We start from the raw sequence: 22741 nt of genomic DNA, 5'->3' as shown, positions 1-22741 counted from the left end.
GAGTCGTTGCCTTGGGGCAGCCGTTTGTACGCAGTAACAGCCCATATCAGCACGCGTGAGTGGCCGCGATCCTGAGTTCCCTTGACGTTTCGCGTGTTTCCTTTGGGGCATGGAAAAAACGACGAGGACAGCGGAATCTTATCGGAAGCTGTACAGAGGCGTAGCCGACTAACCAGCGAAGTATTTAGCGAAAGTGTTTTTGTAACCACCAGCTCGACAATACGAAATGCGCCATTTGGATGGGGACAAAAAAAGCAAAAGCGCCCTTGTACTATGTATTTGTGAGCACGTTAAAGAACCCCACGTGGTCGAAATTAATGCGTAGTTCTCCCACTACGACGTGCCTCATAATTAGATAGTGGTTTTGGCACGCAAAACCCAAGAATTTAATTTTTTTAGCCTCCCCCCATGCTTCGCAAAAATCTGACGGTTGAAATCGGTGGGCAAGTTTCCTGCAGCATTACCAGATCCTGGTTTTCGCACGTAAAACCCCAGAATTAAAGAAAAAAGATGAAATGAATGCAGCAAGTGATACGCGAAAATCGATGCGGTGCCCACTACGCCGTGTCCGCAGCGCATATGTTTATGCGCGGGTGGCGTTTACAGTGCAGGTGGCTGTGAAATCTCTGACAATAAATTCGCATTAGAAAGAAGGGAAAGATACGCTGCATAACCTCGGTCACTTCATCACCACAGTGGCCGCAGAAAGCATTGTCAGCGTCACGGATAACCTTTTGGGACAACGCGCCGACTTCACAAAGCCTTTTCGTTTTGCTATATAGGGTTGTGTGACATTGACCGGAAGCCTTCGCGAGTACTGTGTTTGATAGCCCTATTGGGCTGTGCCTGTTCTTACGAACCGCGCTCTAACTTATGAATGGCTTCGAGAATGCGGACCTCCGTGCCCTTACGGGCAGAGTTCGCGCAGGAGCGCCTCGCAAAGCGTCACCAATTTGTGCTGACAGGATGAGTACCAGGAGACGCGGTAGGCCAAAAAGCTTTTTGCGCCGTATAGGTGATTTTTATCAGAAAAAGAGCGATTCGAAATAAATTGGCAGCACTGGCACGCAGTGTGTTTCAGCAAACTTGTATACGCAGAAAAACAAAGATACGCAGAGACTCGCTCAGCACCGAACGTGTGTATTAATGATACAGCGGCCAGCAACGGGTACTGCAGGTGAACGCCGAAACGTAACGGCACTGCGTTCTTGCTTCAACTAAGCGGACCCGCCAGCCCACGCATCGCTTTTTAGGCATGGGTACGTTCTACGTGCGAGCCCAGCACGCACAACGCATGTAGGATGGCATGTTTTGTCTGTAGGGCATATGATAGGCCTTGGAGGCGAAACATGCCGTTCTTCCGGGATTAAAAAAATGTGTTGGACAAAGTTTGTGCTATCGCTCTTCCTGTGAATTCACAACCGTACAGCCTGCACAGCAGTCCTCGAAAGATTTATAGAGATTGACTGGAAGCTCGAAGAGCAATTGTATTTATACGAAGGGTGAATATAAGCTGATATTTATTACATATATTCAATTATGAGAGCGAAATACCATATGAGTCTACTCTTTGTCTGCACAACTGATGGTCAATAACAGAAATAGTTACCTAGACGGCCTAAAAACCTTGCTGTACATTTATGTCCACACAGCGCTTGGCCTCCCGTGCATCCATTAAGCATTGCAACGGCTAAGGCGGCTGTCGCCAAAATTAATTAGATTAAATTCTGGGGTCTTCCAAGCTCAAACCACCATTTGATTATGGGACATGGCGTAGTGAGCGACTGCGGATTCATTTTTGACCACCTGGGGTTCTTTAACGCGCACCCGATGCACGGTGCACGGGCATTTTCGCATTTCACCCCCATCGAAATGCGGCCGCCGCGGCAGCGATTAAGTTCCACTCCATCTGGCTTACTACCGCAAGGCGGCTGCCGCCAAGCTATTCCACCAGGGTCCGGATTCAGCGCTGCCAGAGTGCACTAGAAGAAAGGAAGTGGATAGGGTGAGGGACGCTCAACATACACAAGGCACTTATTCATAACGTAACGGATGTTTGCCTATAGTTCTAGCACGGAAACGTCTTTTCAAACACTCGTTCGTTCTTGACTTTGTAAGAACAGCTAGCATTTTCGACCGCGCGCGGCGAGCTTGCCAGCAACAGGAGTCGCGTGGCATTCTGAGCGGCCTATCGCGGCACCGAAATGGATTTCCGTCCGCAGCCGCACGCTATAAAAGGGAACTTGTTGAAAAGAGAATGGGCAAGTCATGTCTTGCACCTCGTTGCTTGACTCGTCGTCGGCTGCACCAAGCATTCTTGAAACCACCTCACCCTCCTGATGTTCCATGCACAACTTGAGACGCCCGAAGCCTCTGGCGGGTAGCGGGCGGAATGGCGGCTGGTGTCAGGGCACGGCTGAACTGAAGGAAGCGCCCGACGCGTGTTGTTTCAGCGGAAGATATTTATAGGCCAAGCCAAACAATGGGGGACCCGCTGGCACCCCGGAAGCTTAGGCTACGCGTTGTTCGCGCGTGCTTCTGCCGCTCCTCCTTGGCGGTTATTTATTTCTCTCGGCCCCTTCGAGACGATCTGCTCACTTCATTTGTTCGGTACATGAAGGCCTCGAGAGAAGCTAAGGTGTATTAAAGGGCAGCCGAGGAGAAGACCGGCTCTATAGTAGGGATGGCCAGGGATGAATAAGGTATAGCAAACAGTCGCTTACTTGCGAAGCAGTGCCATGATTGCTGACGAGTAAATGTTGATGGATTCGGGTCGCTAAGGGTTCATTGAAGTTAGGATTCGACAGACTCCGTTAAAAGAAAACAAAAAGAATAGTAAAGTTTGCCGTACTTATCTTGCAACATTCGGTTTTGACAAGAAAGTGTCAGTGTTCGAGGACTATATAGAAAGGATAAAAATGAAGCGTACAGCTAGTTTTATACTCAATGTTTATGGAAATTTTGAGCTCAATATTGCACGTACACCCTGTTGCGGGGTGTGGAGGCTGTGAGAGAAACCAAGATAGGTAATATAGATAGCTCTGTTGGGATAATCCGAAATATAATTTGTCGAGAAAGAGTGATCTTAGAGGAGGAGGAAAAGAAGGTAAGCTGCTGGATGGCACAAGAAAATCCGCCAAGGACAATTAATCCCGGAGCAGCTGTTGTTTGAAACAGTAACCGTTTTTAAAATGAACGATGCTGACGCTGGCTTCAGAGAACAGATTTTCCGCATTCGTTCGCCGTTGGTCGGTTCTTCTGTGTGTGTTGGGGGGGATTTTTGAAGAATTCTCACGAGAAGGTAGCTAAAGGACGCTGGATGGAACTTTGCAGATATTAGAGCGCGTGTATCCACTGGTGATTACCTTAAAGCCTGTATGGTGAAATTGTGACGGCGGAAATTAACAAAACCGCAAGGAACCTTGAAAGCACTGTGCGGCCGCGCTTTCTTGAACATAATCTGCGATGACGTCTCACTGCGGGTGTGACCGCAGGTCGCATTCGTAAGCGTATTTGAATATAATCCTCATAGTCGGAAGAGGAGAGGTATCGGGGTGAAATTTCGCAGGTAGTGAGTAAAGACAGGTTTGATACTAACGAGATTCTTGAAGGTTTTAATAACTAACGGAGTTATTAAGCCGGCGGAGAGCCTTTTCAAAGTTTCTTGCGATCTTCAAGCAAACTTTCGCAGGCTGAAGTGACCAGGGTGAAAACTCCGATATAATTTAGGGGTATACCATTGGGAAATTATTGCGGACATATAGGTCTTCACTCGTAACATGGCGGAGGCCGCTCTTGATCTATTGCTACGAAGAAGTTAGCCTAAATATGCTATAACTTTTTTTTTCTCCCTGATTTATTCTGTTCGGTGCCGCATTCATATTTATTTTTGTACATTTGCTGTACCGGAGGCCGCGCGATAGAATTATTGTGTTTAATTCGGTGAGAACAGCGCAGGCTGTTGCCTGGGGCAAAGAACGCGAAACGGAGACGAGAACGCAGACGTCGGTGCGGCGCCACGCTGTGTGAAGGAGTGGCCGGCGTTCTTCTCTCGCTTTAGAATTCGTCAATGGGTTATTCGCTTCTTCGTAGCGACAGTCAGGCACCTTATCTTGGCGACTGCACGTCACCTAAAGCACTTGCCATTCTCGCCATAACGTAGCACATCCGGTGAGATAATGGCGAGAAGTGTCAGCGGGCTTCGTGGGCTGAAGTTAGAAAACTGTGACCCCCCTCCCCCCTATTGTTTTATGGAGTTTCGCTTTTTTTATATCTTGGAATGGCGGCAAAACACAGAAGGGAAATTGACGGGCGAAGTAGGCGCTTATTTTCACTTAATCGTTCCGCTTTTTAAGTGCAGATGTTTGCACGGTGTACGTCTACCCTATATTTTGCGTTATGGCTGCAATTGTGTTATCTAAAGCGCCGCAGGTTGACCGACCGAATGATGCAGTTGGAACGTTGAAAAGCAAAACAACGGCTAATATAAACGCCATAGTGAATGGTGCCAAATTATTTTGACCAGTTGCATTAAAAGAACCCCCTCATGTTTTGTTTCTATACAGGGTCACGGCATCCACTGCCGGGAATCGAATTCACGTTCAGCAAACAGAACGCCATAGCAATTGAGCCACCATTTTTATGTTTTATTTCATTCTGTCCAAGGGACCATCACGACCAGTAAAGTAAACAGACACACGAACGCGACAGGAATAGCAATGATAAAAGTCGAATGAAACTGGCGTATTCATAGGACTTCATCGTTTCTTGGAAGCCAGCCCGGTTCAGGCTTTTGGAGTATGCAACCCTTTCTACTCGTACATTCGCGAATATAATTGCTTACTTGCGTCGCGTCCAGGTCTGCATGACAAACGGCCATTCTCGGCAGCAAAATACTGCGTAGGCGTACAAATTGTTACCGTGTTAAATAGCTAGCGGTTTAGAAGCTGTAGCGGTACAAGTAGCCACATGTCCGCTCAGGATAGTAATACATCGAGAGTGGCAATAACGATCCCGGGTACCATGTATGTCATTTCAGTTATTCAAATTATACGCATCTTTCATTTTTATACAACGTTCCTCTTGGGCAGGTCAGTGTCGAAGACAACGGTGAGAATCTGCAGATACAGCCACTTCCGACAACTTGTGCCAAGTGTGGAATCTTCTTTTCGCGGTGCTATGTCCTTGAATGTGATCAACTCTTAGTGTGTCGAACCTACAGGCATTGTTTAGAAAGTCATCTAAACAAAAAGAGCCAAACAGAGGAACGAACATTAGACCCCGGTCAGGGGGCACCAAATGATGCCTGCGGATGAAATCAAATTATGGGGTTTTACGTGTCAAAACCACGATCTGATAATGAGGAGCGCCGTGGGGGCGGGGGAGGGGGGGATTCTGGAATAATATGGACCAGCTGGGGCTCTTTAACGTGCACCTAACTCTAAGTATACGGGTGCTTTCGCCCCCATCGAAATGCGGCCGCCGTGGCCGAGATTCAATCCCACGACCTCGTGCTTGGCATCCCAACACCATAGCCACTAAGCAACCACGGAGGGTCTTGTGCAGTTTAGAGTACCCACAGCCGTATACAGAACTACGGGTAAAAATAAAACTAAATCCGGGGTTCTTTACATGCCTAAACCACAATATGATCATGATGAACGCTGTAGTGGGGCACTCTGCATTAAGTTGTAACGGGCACCGAAATCTAAGCACACGTGCGTTTTTGCATTTCGCCCTTATCTAAATGCCGCCGCCGCTACCGGGATCGAACCCGGGACCTCAGCAGCGCAACGGTATAGCCGCTGGGCTACCGCCACGGGTAAATGAAAACTATTTCTCGATGGACATAACCCACATGCCCTGTTGGAGACTTGGGGTGCTATAACGTAAAACTATTCCAAACATTTCTATTCCAATTCTGCAATCAGCCTTCCGCGATTGGTCAAAAAATTTTTTGGGCCACCCTCACTTCAACTGTAGGTCACGCGACGTCACGAAAACCGCGATAGCTCCCCATCTGATATGACGTGTACACACTGATTATGCATGATTTGACCGAACAAAAGAAAAATAGTTATTCCTGATTCGATGCCTTTTTGGCACTAGCCCTCGGCTATTGGTCAAAAGTTTCCGGGCAGCACCCACTTCACCTGCCTGTCACGAGACGTCACAAAACTGCAAAAACTCACCGCGTCAAAGTGACGTGTACGCGTCAAAGATGCATTAATATGCCGAACAAAACTGAATTTTCTTCTGAATAACCGCTGGCTGCCCCGTTTCAAAAGGAATAAAGGATGGCTGCTGCCGATCGCTGATGCACTAGCTACTCGCACCTGTCGGAGAGCGTGGGTTTATTTGCGTATAATGAAACATTTTGCGTAGCCGTGTAACGTTCTCGAACACTTTCGGAACGTTTACGACCGCGTTCTGCCAACTCTTCTTCGGTGATGATCCGTTTTAGTGTCATTCTTAAGCTTCCGTTGCATACCGCAGCGATTGTCTCCCAGCCACCGCCAGCTAAGTAAGGGAAAGCGGACCAATCGCAGACGCCGGCACCACCCTCTTCAGCCAGTTATCGATATTCAGTACAGTGGCTCGGCCCCATCGAATCCCTCTCCACTTCAGCGTGTTCCTCCCCTCTTGTCAGCCAATTTCGTCATTCATCATTAGTACAGAAGGAGGTCCCGGAGTTACAAGAACTGTCAGGGGGACCTGCTATTAGTAATTTAACATTGCATGAATTAATACATTTTGGCAACATAGCAGCGACAGACATCAGAAAACGCGAAGTTAATGAAAAAATAAACAAATACAAAAAGTTGCTTACAATAATTCAAGTTCAATACACAAGCAAATGAAACCGATACAGCGTATGAATAAATAAATATGTAGTAATTGACACGTTATGGAACATAGGAATGACACATGTCAAAGAACACGGGGTTAATGTAACAGATAATTAGAAATAAATATATGCTTACAATACGCAAAGTACAAATTTTATATAGACTATGCGCCAAAATTTTGAAATGCCTAAGAAAGGAGAAAAAAGAAGACAAAGGAAGATATAGAATTAGATAAGACAAGCCTCTCAGTGTAGGCAATGTTATTCGTTTTTCAAGCAAACAAAAGTAACCTCCCATGATCGAGGAGAGCGTTTGATTGGTCTGCTTAGACAACCCTACGGGTGACCACCCGATGCTTGCGTCAGCGGTTACGCAAATTTGACGTCAGAAAATTGGAATAGAAACATATTGGAATAGTTTTACGTTATAGGGCCCTTGCTTTCGATTACATCTCGACTGCATGGGAAGTACCTCACGCTGGCGTCAGCGGGAAAAAGGCCGGCGCATGCTGATACGGCACCGATACGACGCATTCGATAAGGCCCCCTTTGATGCCTCGTGGCTGCCACAACTCCCTTTGTCGGCTGTTCCAGAAGCCGTGTTTGTTTTCGGTGCGAGCCTTATGAGCTCCCCTCTTGATATTTGTTCCTTCATTTTTTTTTTGCGTTGTGACATGCATGGTTGACTCGCATGATTTCACGTGATTAGGGGAGGTACTGTTGGCATCACTAAGACCAAGTTTATTGAACAAGTCTATTAACTTTCAATCCATTTACTTGCTTATTCCAATACAGAGTACCCATCTGATCCTTGCACTAGCTAACCTTCTTGTCTTTCCTTCTTACTTGCCAAACTCTTTCGAATAGCTAGGCGTTTCGGGAATTTGAAGTAGGAGTAAGGCCGTGCTAGGGGATGCACACAAAAAAGAAACGCGATTTCAGACGGTGTCACTACTGCCCGTAGTATTAGATGTCGTAAAAGTTTCCAAGAAGCGATACCATGGATAATGTGTATTAGCCATCACGAACTCAATTCTGTGAGCCTTCTTCGCGCACGACGCGTCCGTTAAGAACATAAAGGCTACCTATGGCTTTACGTGCAAGCAACTAGCGGCGTTGCCAGGGGGTGGCACAAAGGGTACGTGCCCTCCCCCCCCCCCCTCCTTAAAAAGTTATGTGGTAGCATGTGGCCTACCTAGCTCCCCCCCTCCCCTCCCCCTCCGTCCCCGGTCAAGTGATTGTCCACCCCCCTCCTATCGAAAAATATTCTGGCTGCTCCACTGCAACCAACGCTGTGAATTTTACAGGCTCTTGTTCAACGCCGACCCGTTTTACTTAATATAGCACGCCGCAAATTGTAAGGTTACTGTTAAGGCTCGTTGGCGTGCCACTGTTACTGATTTAGTAGTGCGTTACGGACTAGGGAAAAATGAAGAAACAAATTATATGCACACACACACGGCGCTAACTTTCAACCATCCCTCTGGGCGCACCGTGTGGGTGCCACTTGCTCTTTCTGGCGTCCTTGTCCATAACGCACTACGTAATGTGTATTCTTAAGGGGACACATAAGGCACACACTTATTGGGCATCCGCGGTACGAATTGTGCGCAAAGTGATTGCGGCAGTTACGGAGCAGTTGGGTTACCGAGCAGTATAGGAGGCGGTCACGTGTGCGAGTGAAGTCAGAGGGTGAACCAGCGGCTTCCGTGTATGGCCGGAGAACACGCAGTTCGTAGCGCAGCGGGTGTAGAGAAAACACAGATGGATGCTGGGAAGAGCAGATGTATATGGAGAGCGCGTAGGCGCGCATAGCTTGTGTGGCCTTGGGTGTTGCGCCACATGCAATCTCGCTCCTGAGAGCTGGAGGAAAAGGGGGGTGAAAATTATTATGCATAGAGGAGGTCGTGCGTTCTCAACGTTCCCGGCTCCGTATACCTTCGCGCGCACTGAAGAATAGCGAGGGAGACGAAGAGAAAATAGCAAAAACGAATGGTAGGGAGGTTAACAAGAGAAGAAATCTGGCTTGTTACCGTACGTGGGGAATGATAAAGCAAGGATTAAAATATAAAGAAAGAAGCACAATAAGGGCATTCACACCGGCGTGCTGTGGTAGTCTTTCACAATACAGTGTCCCAACTATCATACACCAAGATTTAAAAATACTCATATACCACGTGGCTGGACAGAAGCAAGATAATATTGTTTGCCGTCGCTTGGAGATGCTGAGTTTATTTATTGCATCCCGCCTAATTACATAATTAGTCTTAATTAAGTAATCGACCTCTCAAATATTATAATTAGACGAAAAGTGTCAATGAGAAAATTGTAGAGCAACATGAAAAACTCTCGGTGCAGGTTTCTGTTCAATGCGTGCTACATAAAAGTGTTTTTCCGAGTGTGAAAGAAGCCCGCGAATACACGCAAAGTGCCTCGAGTGCACAGTCGCGCGACAAATTTGCGTGTATTTGCGGGCTTCTTTGACGCTCGGAAAAACACTTTTATGTAGCACGCATTGAACAGAAAGCTGCACCGAGAGTTTTTCATGTTGCTCTACAATTTTCTCATTGACATTTTTTGTCGAATCATAATATTTGAGAGGTCAATTAATTAATTAAGACTAATTATGTAGTTAGATGGAATGAAAAAACAAATTATACGAGTATCTCCAAGCCACGGTAAACATTACCCCTTGGTTCTGTGCAGCTACGTGGCATTTGCATATTTTTAAATCTTAATGTATGATAGTTGGGACACCCTGTATATATAGACCTGTCGTCTTTTAACGCGGAGCTGAGATTTTAGAGTCTGCTGTGAGGGATAGCAGACAGACTTTAGGGAGCCTTGGTGATGTTAGCCGAGTGAAATACTTGGCATGATAAGGTCCAGATGATTAGGACGAAAGAGAGAAAAAGATTAAACAAATAAAGTAACACAATAATATTAAATAAACACCTGGTAAAAAATAGGAAGAACACTTCTTAAAAAATTTAACGAAAGGGACACACTCGCGGAGGAAATTCTGCGGGACTTGATTAAGGACTATGCCACGTAAGAAAGCGAAAGGCGCCTCTGTGCGCCTCTCGCGAAAGGTACCTTATGCGAAAAGCATAAGCAGCTCTCCACAGAGTGCGAGGACGTCTCGCGTAATTCAAGACGAGCAGCTAAACGGAGGTTTGAAACATACTCCTTCTGTGATTACTAGAAGGTAATTACGAAATGTTTGCACGTAGAGATTGTGTGTGTTAAGTCCTCGCGAACCCTAGATGTGTGACATATTAACATGTGGCACTGCTCAATTTCAAGTACGAAGATATTATCCGCCGTGGTGGCGTAGTGGCTATGACGTGGCGCCGCTCGGCCCGAGAACGCGATATCCAATCCCGGCCGCGGCGACCGCATTTCGACGGGGCCAAAACGCACACACGCCCGTGTACCGTGTATTGAGTGCACGTTGGATAACCCCAGGTGGTAGAAATTAATCCGGTGTCTCCCACTACAGTGTGCCTCATAATCACATCGGGGTTATGGCGCAAAACAGCATAATTTATTTAATTTTAAGTACGAAGAGATTAGGGGAAGCAACATTGAGCTTAATGCGATACAAGCACCAACAATAACGCCTGTCGAGGCCACGCGGCACGGGAAATTCCCAGTTCAGTTGACCATCGGCCCGAATTGCCATCCCGAATCACTTGCGAACGCCTCGCAGCATCATACAACGTAACATCGAGAGAAGGGTATGAGGATCGGCTGGGAAGAGCTTACCGTGGACAGTTCCAGCAGCTCGATCGGCTTGAACCACGGCTTAAACATTGCCTGCTCTACGCTGCAGTGGGCGGGATGCGGGCTATGCGAGACGCTGTGCATAGGTAGCTTATGTCACTCACTAGTTGGTACTGCGGGACCGGTGACTCCGCAAATTGCAGGGACGCGCGTGGTTCGGTGAACATCATACACGCACGTTCTAGGATGCATAGGCGAAAGCTTCTCGCAGCGCTTCCAACTCAGTAGCAGTTACCGAGGCCTTGTGGCCAAGCCTCGCTGAGATTAGGTGTTCTTACATGGAATCCATAGGGCAAAAGCTTGATGACCGTAAGTGGTGATAGATATATCAGCAGACACTGCAGCAGTTTGAAAAGTCGAGGAGAGGAAAATGCGAATGGAAGCAGAAAGGCGGAGAGATGCATTGTATAGGAAGGTGTGCCTTAGTTATGTGTTGTTTTATTCCTCTGCCATCTTTCCTTTCTGACTTTGTTCTTTATTTTATTTTAATATTTGCCATCCATATATTTATTGAAATGAAAATAAAGGGAAGAAATTTAGTCAATCATAAGGGTGACGGCTACTGCTTGCCACGTAATGGTGATATTAATAACAAGAAACGAGGTTGCAGGTTCAGAAAATCTAGGGCGGAGTCGGATAAGAGAGTAAATGAAGCCCACATATAAGGGGGGGGAGCAGGGGGGGGAGCAGGGGGGTCCTAGATATACTGGGACATCCACAGATAAAAGGAGGCTGCACAGTGCATTTACTATACTGCATTATCGACATATGCGCGTATATTGAGTTCCAAAACGTACTGGACGCCGCAGTGCGGTCCTAGATGGACATATTCGACAACAAGCGCACATAAAGTGGGTTGAACTTGCATAAATCTATGCAATTCCGTACCTAGTACACATTTAATATGTTCTAAAATATGTTCAAGTGCCTTCAGTGCTTTAGGCTGTGTTGTTTTCGAAGGCCAAGAGTCGAGTAATCCTACGAGGGCGAAACGTCGGTGGAGATCAACTGCGTGTAGTTCCTTTTCTAATTCTGAGCCTGTCTTGTTGCCTACAGATGGAAAAGCAAAGAATACATTGCGAAGGTCCTCACCATCGTTGCTACGGCAGCAAGCAGGATATGATGCCTGTCTTATGCAGTATAAGACATATCTTGTGTATACTGTTCCGAGGCGCAGTCGAACATATAATGCCTCGATACTTCTTGAAAGGTCGTGATCGTACTGGTATTTCAGATGAGGGTGCACTTCGTGAAGGATCCATTCCGTAGTATTTTCTGTAAACGAGGTTGTCATGCGTAGTAGCTTTTGTGCTTTTATACGCATCGCATATCCATTAGTGATAATGGTATGACATGTGATTCTGCGCCTTTATGGGCCGATTTTGCCAGAGAGTCCGCTAATTCATTGCCTGCTGTGCCAGTATGTCCCAGGACCTACTCTGATACAACTTGCTTTCGTTGAGCAGCCTGAGTAGCCCCAGCAGCCTGACCTGAACAACTCGAGTTGTCCTTTAGTATCACAGGTCATCCGTGCATGGTGTTGGCTTTCTTTATTTTTTATTTATTTCATACTGCAGATCATTTTACAGATCCAAGCCGATCAAATACAAAAATTGGTGACATAGGTTCAAAGGCAGCAAGTAAAAGCAACTAAAAAATACATACACAGCATCACAATGCGTTGTCAGTTATTGTGTCGGCGAATTCCACTCTCTAATGGTACGCGGGAAAAGGGAAAATTTGAATGTATCAGTGCGAGCAAAGTACGGGGTTAGTAAACCAGGTTGATGGTGACGCGTGTGGCGTGTAGTTAGAAACGATACTTAGGGTGCAAGATCAAGCGCCAATTTGTTATTTATTAGCAAGGAAAGAAATTCTCGACGCATATTTTTTCTTCTTGTTTCAAGGGGCTGGACACTGTCATTTTTCATTAGCTCAGACGGTGAATCGAATGGTGAAAATTTTGAATAAATAAAACTTACGGCTTTCCATTGAATTATTTCAAGTTTTTAAATATTGGTTATAGTTTATAGATCCCATACCACGCATGCGTACTCGAGCTTAGGCCTGATTAGCGAATTATAAGCGGGTAGTTTAACCTTAGCGGGAGCTTTCGCACGTTTATTCCGTAAAAGACATAGTTTGCGAAAGGCGGATGAGCAGATATCTTCAATATGTGAATTCCAAGAGAGATTGTTAGTTATTGTTACACCTAAGTATTTAAAACTGGAGGCTTCATGTAATAGTGATTGTTTTAGGAGATACCTGTGATCGAAAAGAACTTTTTTTCCATGATACGCGAAGGATACCTCGTCCATACATTCAAGACATGCTAAAGCCGATGAGGAGTCCATAGCGATTACCCTCTTTTTTAGCGTTTAGTAAAATCTCCAGCTCTGACAACTGCCGCAAGTTCTGCAGTTGTTGACGACATGTGGCCTAGCCGACAACCGTACTGCACTTGTAAAGCTGGTGACACATAAGCTGCTGTTGCACCTAACTTGTTCACAGAATCGTCCGTGTAAAAATGAATATAGTTCTGATATTTTCAAATAGTTGATGTAATGTTAGTTGTTTCGCTACTAATGTTGAAACCTCGTTTTTCCTTTGAATACCTTCAATTGACGTTTCTAATATAGGGACCTGTAGAAGCCATGGGAGGTAAGAGAGGTCTGATTGCCAATGAGCCCCATTTGGAAGTAGTGATTTATGCTCCAGAAACACAGCGCGTATCTTCGCACCCGCACCGTAGTCTATCAGTGAAAGTAGTAGAGGTGAAGAATGCTGCGTTACACGTCTGAAGAGTTGCTGGCACGTTTTCAGGCTGCCGATTGCAGTAAAATGCGGCTCCCGTGCTTCCGCTACAGCGAGGTGACTGTACGTAGCTTGCGGGACTCCTAGGCCCCCTACACGCGCAAACTTCTGACATTCCTTAGTGGCTAGACTTTAATCTTGGTTATTGTGATAGCCGGCCCTTCGGTGGCCTATTAACCCAGGTTCTCATAAACTAACTAACTAACTAACTAACTAACTAACTAACTAACTAACTAACTAACTAACTAACTAACTAACTAACTAACTAACTAACTAACTAACTAACTAACTAACTAACTAACTAACTAACTAACTAACTAACTAACTAACTAACTAACTAACTAACTAACTAACTCAAAATATCTGAACGTGGAACGAAGCTAGGGCTCAAAAATTAGTACTAAATGGCAGGGGTGCTGAGATTGGCCGAAATTAAATGAAGAAGTGGAACGACCTGAGGTTCAAAATGAAAAGCGACGGGAGCATCAAATGCTTGCGGTTTAGAAGCGTCAACTCTAGTGAAGAGAGGTATAATCGCTGATGTTCTCTTGCTGTCGCGCAATAGCCACTTGCACAATATTGTGACGGAGAAGCGGTGTTTATTTTCTAACAGCCAAGATGTTAGCCTCTCGGTGGTCGGCAGTTTGTCGTGTCCGTCCGTGAGCAGAAATTGTCGTTATCAGCATTGGCTCTGCCCCCTAAGCAAGCAAAAATGCGACGGCTCATCCCTTACGTCTGTAGCGGACCAAATAAAGTTGTTTCACTCACTCACTCACGGCTCATCCCCCTCGTAATGCAGACGCTACAAGCATTCAACGAAGTGAAGCGAACGGTGCATACATTCATTGAAATCACCCGTAAAACACACAGAACAGCTCACATTTCAATAAAAAACAAGCTCAAAGCAAGCGTACGAAACATAAATTAAGCATTGCATACCTCCCTCAGCAGTTGTGGCGGTTTTGTAACGGCTTCGCTGAACATCAACTTTCACTGGGTCGGGATGACAAGCCAATTTTTTTGTATATAAAAGAGCTGGGACAATGTGTTCAGTGCACTCCCAGCAAGCTATCATCATTTATATAGAATGCTGGTGCTCTAAAGCATGGCTCGAGGAGGGTAGCAGCCGCGACCGCATAAAAAACGGAGCGCCACGTTGAACCTTTGTGTGGAAAGTCAGAAGAAAGCTCAATATGACATCGGAAACACGATGTTTAAAAGCAGCGACAAACATCAGTTTGAGTGTCTGGCGGAGTCAACGGACGATGTGAGCTGGCAGGGTCACCCCGTGCGTTGAGGAAAGTATATATGGCAAACTAGCATTTATTTGTTTGGAAAACGGCTGCCGTTATGTTAATTATTGGATTCGTTTTATGAAACGTATTTTTTGTTATTTCTCGCACCCCCCCCCCCCCCCCCCCCATTTCCTTATGTAATGCTTTGTAAAGGGACCTTAAGAGTAAAATAAATGATTATGGTGGTGACGACGCTGCGTTCTGCATTCTCTGCGACACTAAGGATTGCATCGAAAGCAGCTCACGTAAGACGCTCCCGGTATCGACCTGCAAGCGGCATCAACCCAGACAAGAAGTAGGTCACTGAATGCGCAAGTTGTAACATTTACGACCGGGGCGTGAACGCTAGCTGTGTCAGATAGAGAGAGGTGCAGCCACGCATACGATGAAGTGGTGGTGTAACTCCTGTTAGGTAGCTCTCCCGGATAAGCAGCCACAGAATAAATATCAAGGTCCCCACATTACAGATTAGGCGACGATTTCGACGTGCTGTTCATAGTGGATAGCATGCTATAGGCTTGAAGTAGGTAAAGGCAAGGCGCAGAAGACCAGGACTTAGGAAGAACACAAACGACAAGACGGGCGCCCGTCTTGTCGTTTGTGTTCTTCCTAAGTCCTGGTCTTCTGCGCCTTGCCTTTACCTACTTCAAGCATGAACCAACTAGCCCAAGCAAGAGTTTTACTTGAACTTACTCATGCTATAGGCACCGTGCGCTCAACCTATCCACACTGACAGCAGCGCCAGAGCGCACAGAGCGAGCGGTGGAAACGTATATTGAAGTGGACATTGCACATTTCCGATGCCGTCTATAGCCTTCGTTTATCTCGACGCAAGAGTTTGCACGCTCTGCGAAGGCAGCACAACCGTGTATGCACGGTTTGGCCACAATTTCCTGCCCTGCATGCATGACCGTGCGGGCGCGGCATGAAATTGTGGCAAAAGCCCATGCATTATGCGTTCTACATCGCTGCCGTAGATCGTGCAAGGCTTCGCTTATGAAGTTCAAGCAAGCCATTAAACGGCTTCCTATTGGACGTCTCGTCTCACTTGCGTCGTAGTCCAAGCGGCTGATGTCGACAGCATTTGTAGGAAGCAAAAACCGCCGCAACGCCATCATGTCAGAGCGCATTGCCTATAAGGAAGTTGATTAAGCAAGCGGTACTTGCATTATAATGTTTCGCAATTCGTAACAGCTGTAAATTTCCTCGTGCGTTGGGACAACCTTCATACCGGCATTGCGCATGTGAAATTTCTGTATTCCGCCGAGATAGAAGGGAATATTTTTTTATTTCAGATAGGTTTGTGTTCATGGTATATAATGCGTCGCAGCATTAGTATAGCGCGCAGGAGAAGGGCTACGGTGGTTTGTTTCATATCGAGCTTTCCACTGTCTCTTGGGAAAACGATGTTGGAAAAAGGAGTTCGATAGATCCTATTTGATAAATTTCTTTCTGATAAATTTGATAAAGGGTGTATAAAACGGCAACCGCATATTGAATGACTCGCTTTCCGGGCAGCCTCAAGTAAATAATTCGCCAGAAGTTACAGTTAATGAAAATAACCACCAAAATTTAAGGAGCATTGTTAAATACAAAAAAAAATCAACATTTATATATGACTGCATTTTGGCCGGTGCACGTACTACATATGACAATAATAATTATTGTATTGATTAGCTAGATGCAGTAGAGGTTTAGCATGGGCTCGTCGGTGATGCGAAGTCGTTATTACGTGTGACTGTTCTTCTAAGCTCTTTATGCCAGCATTAGGCAATTAAAGTAGCTAGCTATGGTATTCCTCTTCTATATTGTCAATGTCTCCTTCTACTACTCAATATGCCAACTTATACTGAACGCCATAGTTTTCCTCAGAGGCTAAGAAAAATGTGGCGCAGGCTTTGGTTCTGTTCCGACTTCACAGCTTGGTTGTTGCTGCACAAGTGGCGCTTGCTACTGCACGATTCTTGTGAAAATAATTAGCACTCCTTTGGGTTTAACATGCTAGGTTCATCAATTGAAAGCTTTCAGAATAACGTCTTTTCGGGAATCGTTGCCCTATAGACGTTTCGTTTGACTCTACAAGCATAATTTTCTCGCCATTTTCAGTTATTCAAAAAATCTTCAATGCACCCTAATAATATTGTTCCCGTCAACTTCGACTATCACTTCGATACATTTACTGCAAGAGAACCTTTTACATGTATTTTATGCTAAGAGTGAGCAATGTTTATTAAAGAAATCGCGTTACTTGTATTTCGTTTAATTGTATGCCACTGCGATAAGCCTCATAAATACCATGTTGGTCGTTTTCTGAAAGTTCTGGCGCAAGATCAGGGGCTCGTACATGCTACAAATTTGACGAAATCAATTATTTCAATGAAATCAGTGGCTAGCTGATACCCAGCCCATTAAATTATTGATAAGAAAAAGTGCATGTGGTGAGCAACTACTATAAGATCGGCACCTTAATCAAAGGAATGTTGCAGAGTCTGTCGCTAAATTGTCCGTTTATATGGTTTTTGTTTTGAATTTACTCCTGTCTTCGTCATTTTTCGCACAGTCTACGTAACCATTAGATATATGTCGTTATTTTTCGAACACTTGGCGCAGGCTATCCCAGTGCGAGGTTTTTCTCGTGCAGCCTACTGTCGCCATGTCTAAACGTGGCAACAAAAGCAAAGCGAAACGACGCCCGAGAATTCCAGGTTTTGTTACTCTGCCAGGATGGACGACCCACTTTCGGGTCCATGTGGGCTCGGTCCAAAAGCTGTCTAATCTCATCTTGTGAATGAGTCCCACTACACGACCGGATGCTGCTGAAGGCCGCTGCTATACGCACAAATTGTGGCCCGAACCTGTCAGGTGACGTCGCTTCTCTATCGTCTGAACAGGCGCCATTATCGCCCATGGCACTTAGCCCTGGTGAAAGCGTATCTCGCGGCGTTCGATCGCTCACTGAAAGCGGTCAGAGGACGCCCGCTGTTTATACACAAAACGGTGCCATTGGAGCCCCTGGTGAGACAAAAGCCAACTCAAGAGGGTGGGCGAAAGGCGCGTGAGCCGCAAAAGGGCGGTTGACGGTGATCTGAGCACATCCGCGCCTCATTACAACTATATTACGAAGTCAAACTTCTCACAGCTAAGCAACGGTCATGTTGGAGAAGGCTGATAAGAAATACAAACAGAAGCCACACACACACACGCACGCATATATATATATATATATATATATATATATATATATATATATATATGGAACTTGAGCGGTGCTACAAGGTAAACAGAACAAGTATTTAATATCAACAGTTTCGATCAGTGGACCGATCTTCATCAGGGTTTCTTTTTTTTTTTTGTAAACCCTGATGAAGATCGCTACACCGATCGAAACTGTTGAAATTAAATATTTCTTCTGTTTACCTTGTAGCACCGCTCAAGTTCTTTACGTTTGAAAGGTAGCCTGAAAAAGTCCTCTTTGCCTACTATATATATATATATATATATATATATATATATATATATATATATATATATATATAGGTCATATCTAGAAGAAAGGTAATCGTTTGCTGTTAACTATCGCCCAATTCCCCTAATTTCGTCATGCTGTATATTCATTGAGCACATCGTTGCTAATCACATAAATGAATCCTTAAATCGACACTCTATTCTATTCTATCCAAATTTCAGCATGGTTTTCGTAAAGGGTATTCAACAGTAAGCCAATTTATACCAATCGTTCATTCGCTCGCACTTACCCTACACAGTAATGCCCAAGTTGATCTCATATTCTTAGATTTTAGCAAAGCTTTTGATAAAGTTCATGATAAATTAATTTTAAACCTAAAAGCTATTGGCCTTCCTGAGATATTACTTATCTGGATTTCAGACAATTTAACTAACCGTAATCAGTACCTTTCAATTGATGAAAAAGAGTCATACGGTCTTGCAGCTATTTCTGGTGTGCCCAAAGGGAGTGTACTAGGCCCTGTATTATTTCTTGTTTATATTAACGACATTGTTGGCACATTTGTTCCTGGCTTAGATATTCATTTGTTTGCGGATGATTGCGTTCTGCATCGTGACATTACATGTCTAATCACCCGAATGACCTAGATAACTCTATAACTAACATCCTAGCATAGTGGAGTATGGCAGTAAACATAGCAAAAGAAATGTCCTTCACGTATGACGCAAAAAAGGTTCTTTTCGATCACAGGTATCACCATGTACAATCACCCTTGCATGAATTCTCCAGCTTTAGATACCTAGGTGTAACAATAACTAACAATCTCTCTTGGAATTCGCATGTTGAAAATATCTGCTCATCCACATTTCGCAAACTATGTCTTTTACGGAATTCACTAGTCGGGTCTAAGCTCGAACATGCATGGGTGGTGTGGGATCAACATACTATAACCAATATTAAAAAACTCGAACGAATTCAAAGAAAAGCCGTAAGGTTTATTTATTCAAAATTTTCCCTGTTCGATTCACCGTCTGAGCTAATGAAAAATAAGAGTTTCCAGCCCCTTGAAACAAGACGAAAGAATATGTGTCGAGAATTTCTTTCCTTGCTAATAAATAACGAATTGGCGCTTGATCTTGCAGCCTATGTATCGTTTCTAACTACACACCGCACGCGTCACCATCAACCTGTTTCACTAACCCCTTACTTTGCTCGCACTGACACATTCAAATTTTCCCTTTTCCCGCGTACCATTAGAGAGTGGAATTCGCCGACACAATAACTGACAACGCGCTGTGATGCTGCGTGTGTATTCTTTTTAGTTGCTTTTACTAGCTACCTTTCAACCTATGTTATCAATTTCTGTATATGAACTGCTGGATCTGCAACATGACCTGCAGTATGAAATATATATATATATATATAGGACTGTCTTCTGACGTAGGCCGGGCCACCAGCCGAAAACGTTTAGTAAACTTCGAAAGAGTTCGTCGTCTCTTTCCTGCGTATGTTACATCGGGTCCTGCGTGCCGAACTTTGAAGAAACCCACGTGTGTGTGTATATATATATATATATATATATATATATATATATATATATATATATATATATATATATATATATATATATATATATATATATATATATATATATATATATATATATGTATATGTATAAAGCTCTCTCAGTTCCTTTTCAGCCATTGCCTATTCTTAACTGATATAAATGTTCAGACCAGCCAACGCATGAAAACGGCGAGGTAACTAGACATTGATATGACCTTAATGAAAGTATGAATTAGAGGCAGTGTTTCTTAAGACAAGGTATTTCACTCTGTCAGGGCGAATGGCAATTTTAGTGCTTGGTAACAGTAATCATCTTGGCCTATATGCGTCCGCCCCGTTGTCAGACTAAACGCCGCACGCAACAGCCGCGTCACATCAGGGAGGACCATTCTGCAGATCCTAACTCTCTTGCACGCGTAATCATGCGAACGACAATTAGAATTTGGGTCGGATATCTCGAAGCACAAACACGCTAGAATTCTTCCAACTGATACTGTGTACAAACACGACTGCCTCTAACTTTTCAATACAAACATACCCACTTACTGCAGTCAACAAAAAGTTAATTATTCAACTTTAGTTGATGGGGCTGCTGACAGCGATAATTGCCATTTAACTTTGTGTCCCCCTGGCCACAGAACTTATTTGCACAGGTGGTCTTCGCGTGCCTCCCAGTGCCTAATCTTAAGAAAACCATAAAGCTTAAATTTGAACACCCGGTATATGTATATATAAACATAATGAAATACTTCAGGGACAAGTCAAAGATAATAAAAACAAACAAGCAAGCAAAGAAACAAAAATAATCAATGTACCTATAATATTCAGTCCCTGGTCTGTGCGGAAGTTCGAATGCTTCTTAAACACGTCATACGCACAACTTCTTGGACTTTTCGCGTATTTTGCCGCTGTTTCGCTAAGTTTATTATTGCAGATAAAAACAAACGACAGTAAAACTCACACGTAGCGAAGAGCATCATCATATTAATCTGAAGTGCAAGCGACAGTTGGTGGTGTCTGCCTAACAACATGATAAAACAGATCAACATTTAAAGGGAAAACGAAAAACAATGTTTTTTGTTGGGCCCGAGATCACATGCGCTGCCTGAGACGTAAGAGGGACGCAAGCGGTGGTCACTGATGGATGATAGCAGAAATTTGTATCCGGCGCATTTGCCAGAGTACCCGTTTTCGGCGAAGAAAGTATCCATTTCCGGCACATTGTTAGAGGCGAAGGGCAGTAGTAAATTGGTACGTCAGACAACAATGGTCTAGCTACAGCGTTAGATGCACGAATTTGATTGTGCCCGTAAAACTTTCCAGCTCGACGTTAATTCTCTTTGTTTCTTCGTGAACTATCGCCTATCTTTCCGTATTGCATCCACCGAATACATTAAAGAAAGTTGACGGGAACGCAATGAACCCTTGACAGGCGTGGTTCGGGCCGCTCAACACTGCATATTTCAGAACAGGCTAGGTACGTTGAGAACCGGTTAGGTATTTTACTTAGTGAACTAAGACTACAACTTGCTCGATTTTCCGCGTATCTCATTATTGTTTCACTAAGTTTATTACTACAGTTAATAAAAAGGGGACAGTAAAACTCACAAGTAGGGGGACACTAACAAAAATCCAAACCCGACACTCACTCAAATAGCGATACAGTAACGTCAGTTCTTTAATATTGATGTCTCAGTAACCATTCTCTAATCTGATTAGCCAGTCTCAAATGAATTATCTATATATAAAAGCAAATGATCCGCAGTCACCGCGTTACTACAGCTGTCCCTCCTTTCAGAACGTGCTTGTGCACTGACTTCTCGTAACACATATGGGCTGTCCCCCTGCACGCACTCACTAAAGCATGATGCTTTTCATGCTTCAGATGCGAGTGGTCTGCTCAGAGCCACTATCGTCTTAGATACACGCACGTCCTCTCGTGTCAGTGAGGCCGCCTCGACCGAGAGGTCGAACGCGTCTGCCTGAATGGTGGTGTGCTCGTATCATCGGCGACAGCGGAACACATAGCACCCTCTTTGCGCCTTTTGCCTCGATCATGAAGCCCTATTACCAACTCGGTACAAGGAGGTACATCGTCGTCGCACATCGGTCGCGCAAGGTGCGTGCTCGAAGGCATCGCGGTCACTTAAACGGAGCCCGCTGCGGTGCATTGCATGCATATCCGCGGCCACTTCAGAAATCTATGGGCACTAGGAGACAGGCGCGCATGAGGATGGTTGGTCGCCGACAGCCCCAAGGGGTGACCCCTGTGGCGCGGCCCTTACCCGGTCCTTGGGACTTCAGTCGCAGGCCAGTCGAGGCAGATCCGGTGCGAGCGGCGTGCCCGACTGCGGCTCCGTGGCTCCTTTCGCTTGGCCCGGATCCCAGAGAGCGGGCTTTATTTTGGGCCACCCCCTCTCCCACTGGAAATACTTTCGCGGCTGAGCTCCGGGAGCACGCCGACAATCGCGTCGGCGACGCCGCCGCCGGTCCTTGGCGCGGGCCGCGCGGCCATTCTGCGGGGCCCGCAGCAGCGGGCACCGAAAAAGACCGCTCGCGGGCCGTGTGTGTTCAACTCCTTGAGCCGAACACGTGCATGTGCCGGCCCGTACCACACTTTCTCTTAGCGTGCGCGTGTCGCGTAAGCGTCTACGTGCTCTGCGGACGCTGACGCCGGCAGCCAGCAACAGTATATCACTGCAGTTTCTTCAAAGGCGGTGCGGTCGATTTCATTCTCCCTGCCTGGCCCCTACACACACACGCACACACAAAAAGAAGTTAGCGGTACTAGAGATAAGCATAGAAGGGCAAAAAAGCAAGGTATATACTTTTATTGCGTAAGCAGTTGCATGTGTCCTTGGGCTGCCAGAGACATCCCTACAGGCATGTCATGCTAAGCAAACATAACGTAAGGGCGCCTTGGTTCTTTAGTCTGCCGGTGTTTGGTGACGTCCTGAGTCCCAAGGC

The 22741-nt window shown here is 45.2% G+C and overlaps 1 protein-coding gene across 1 annotated transcript in view; it reads right to left on the bottom strand.

The window, feature by feature from the left end:
- LOC126545881 (uncharacterized) overlaps window positions 1-22133 on the bottom strand; it is an 84744-nt gene extending 62611 nt beyond the window's left edge. The window contains exon 1 of the mRNA XM_050193910.2: window positions 22060-22133. The gene's annotated coding sequence lies outside the window, so the exon portion shown is untranslated. The remainder of the gene's footprint in view (window positions 1-22059) is intronic.
- Window positions 22134-22741: the final 608 nt, after the last annotated feature.

The sequence above is a fragment of the Dermacentor andersoni genome, chromosome 1 (assembly GCF_023375885.2).
Source record: "Dermacentor andersoni chromosome 1, qqDerAnde1_hic_scaffold, whole genome shotgun sequence".
Classification (NCBI taxonomy): Eukaryota; Metazoa; Arthropoda; class Arachnida; order Ixodida; family Ixodidae; genus Dermacentor; species Dermacentor andersoni.
Note: the sequence above shows the minus strand (reverse complement) of the source record. Positions and strands in the feature narration are given on the sequence as shown.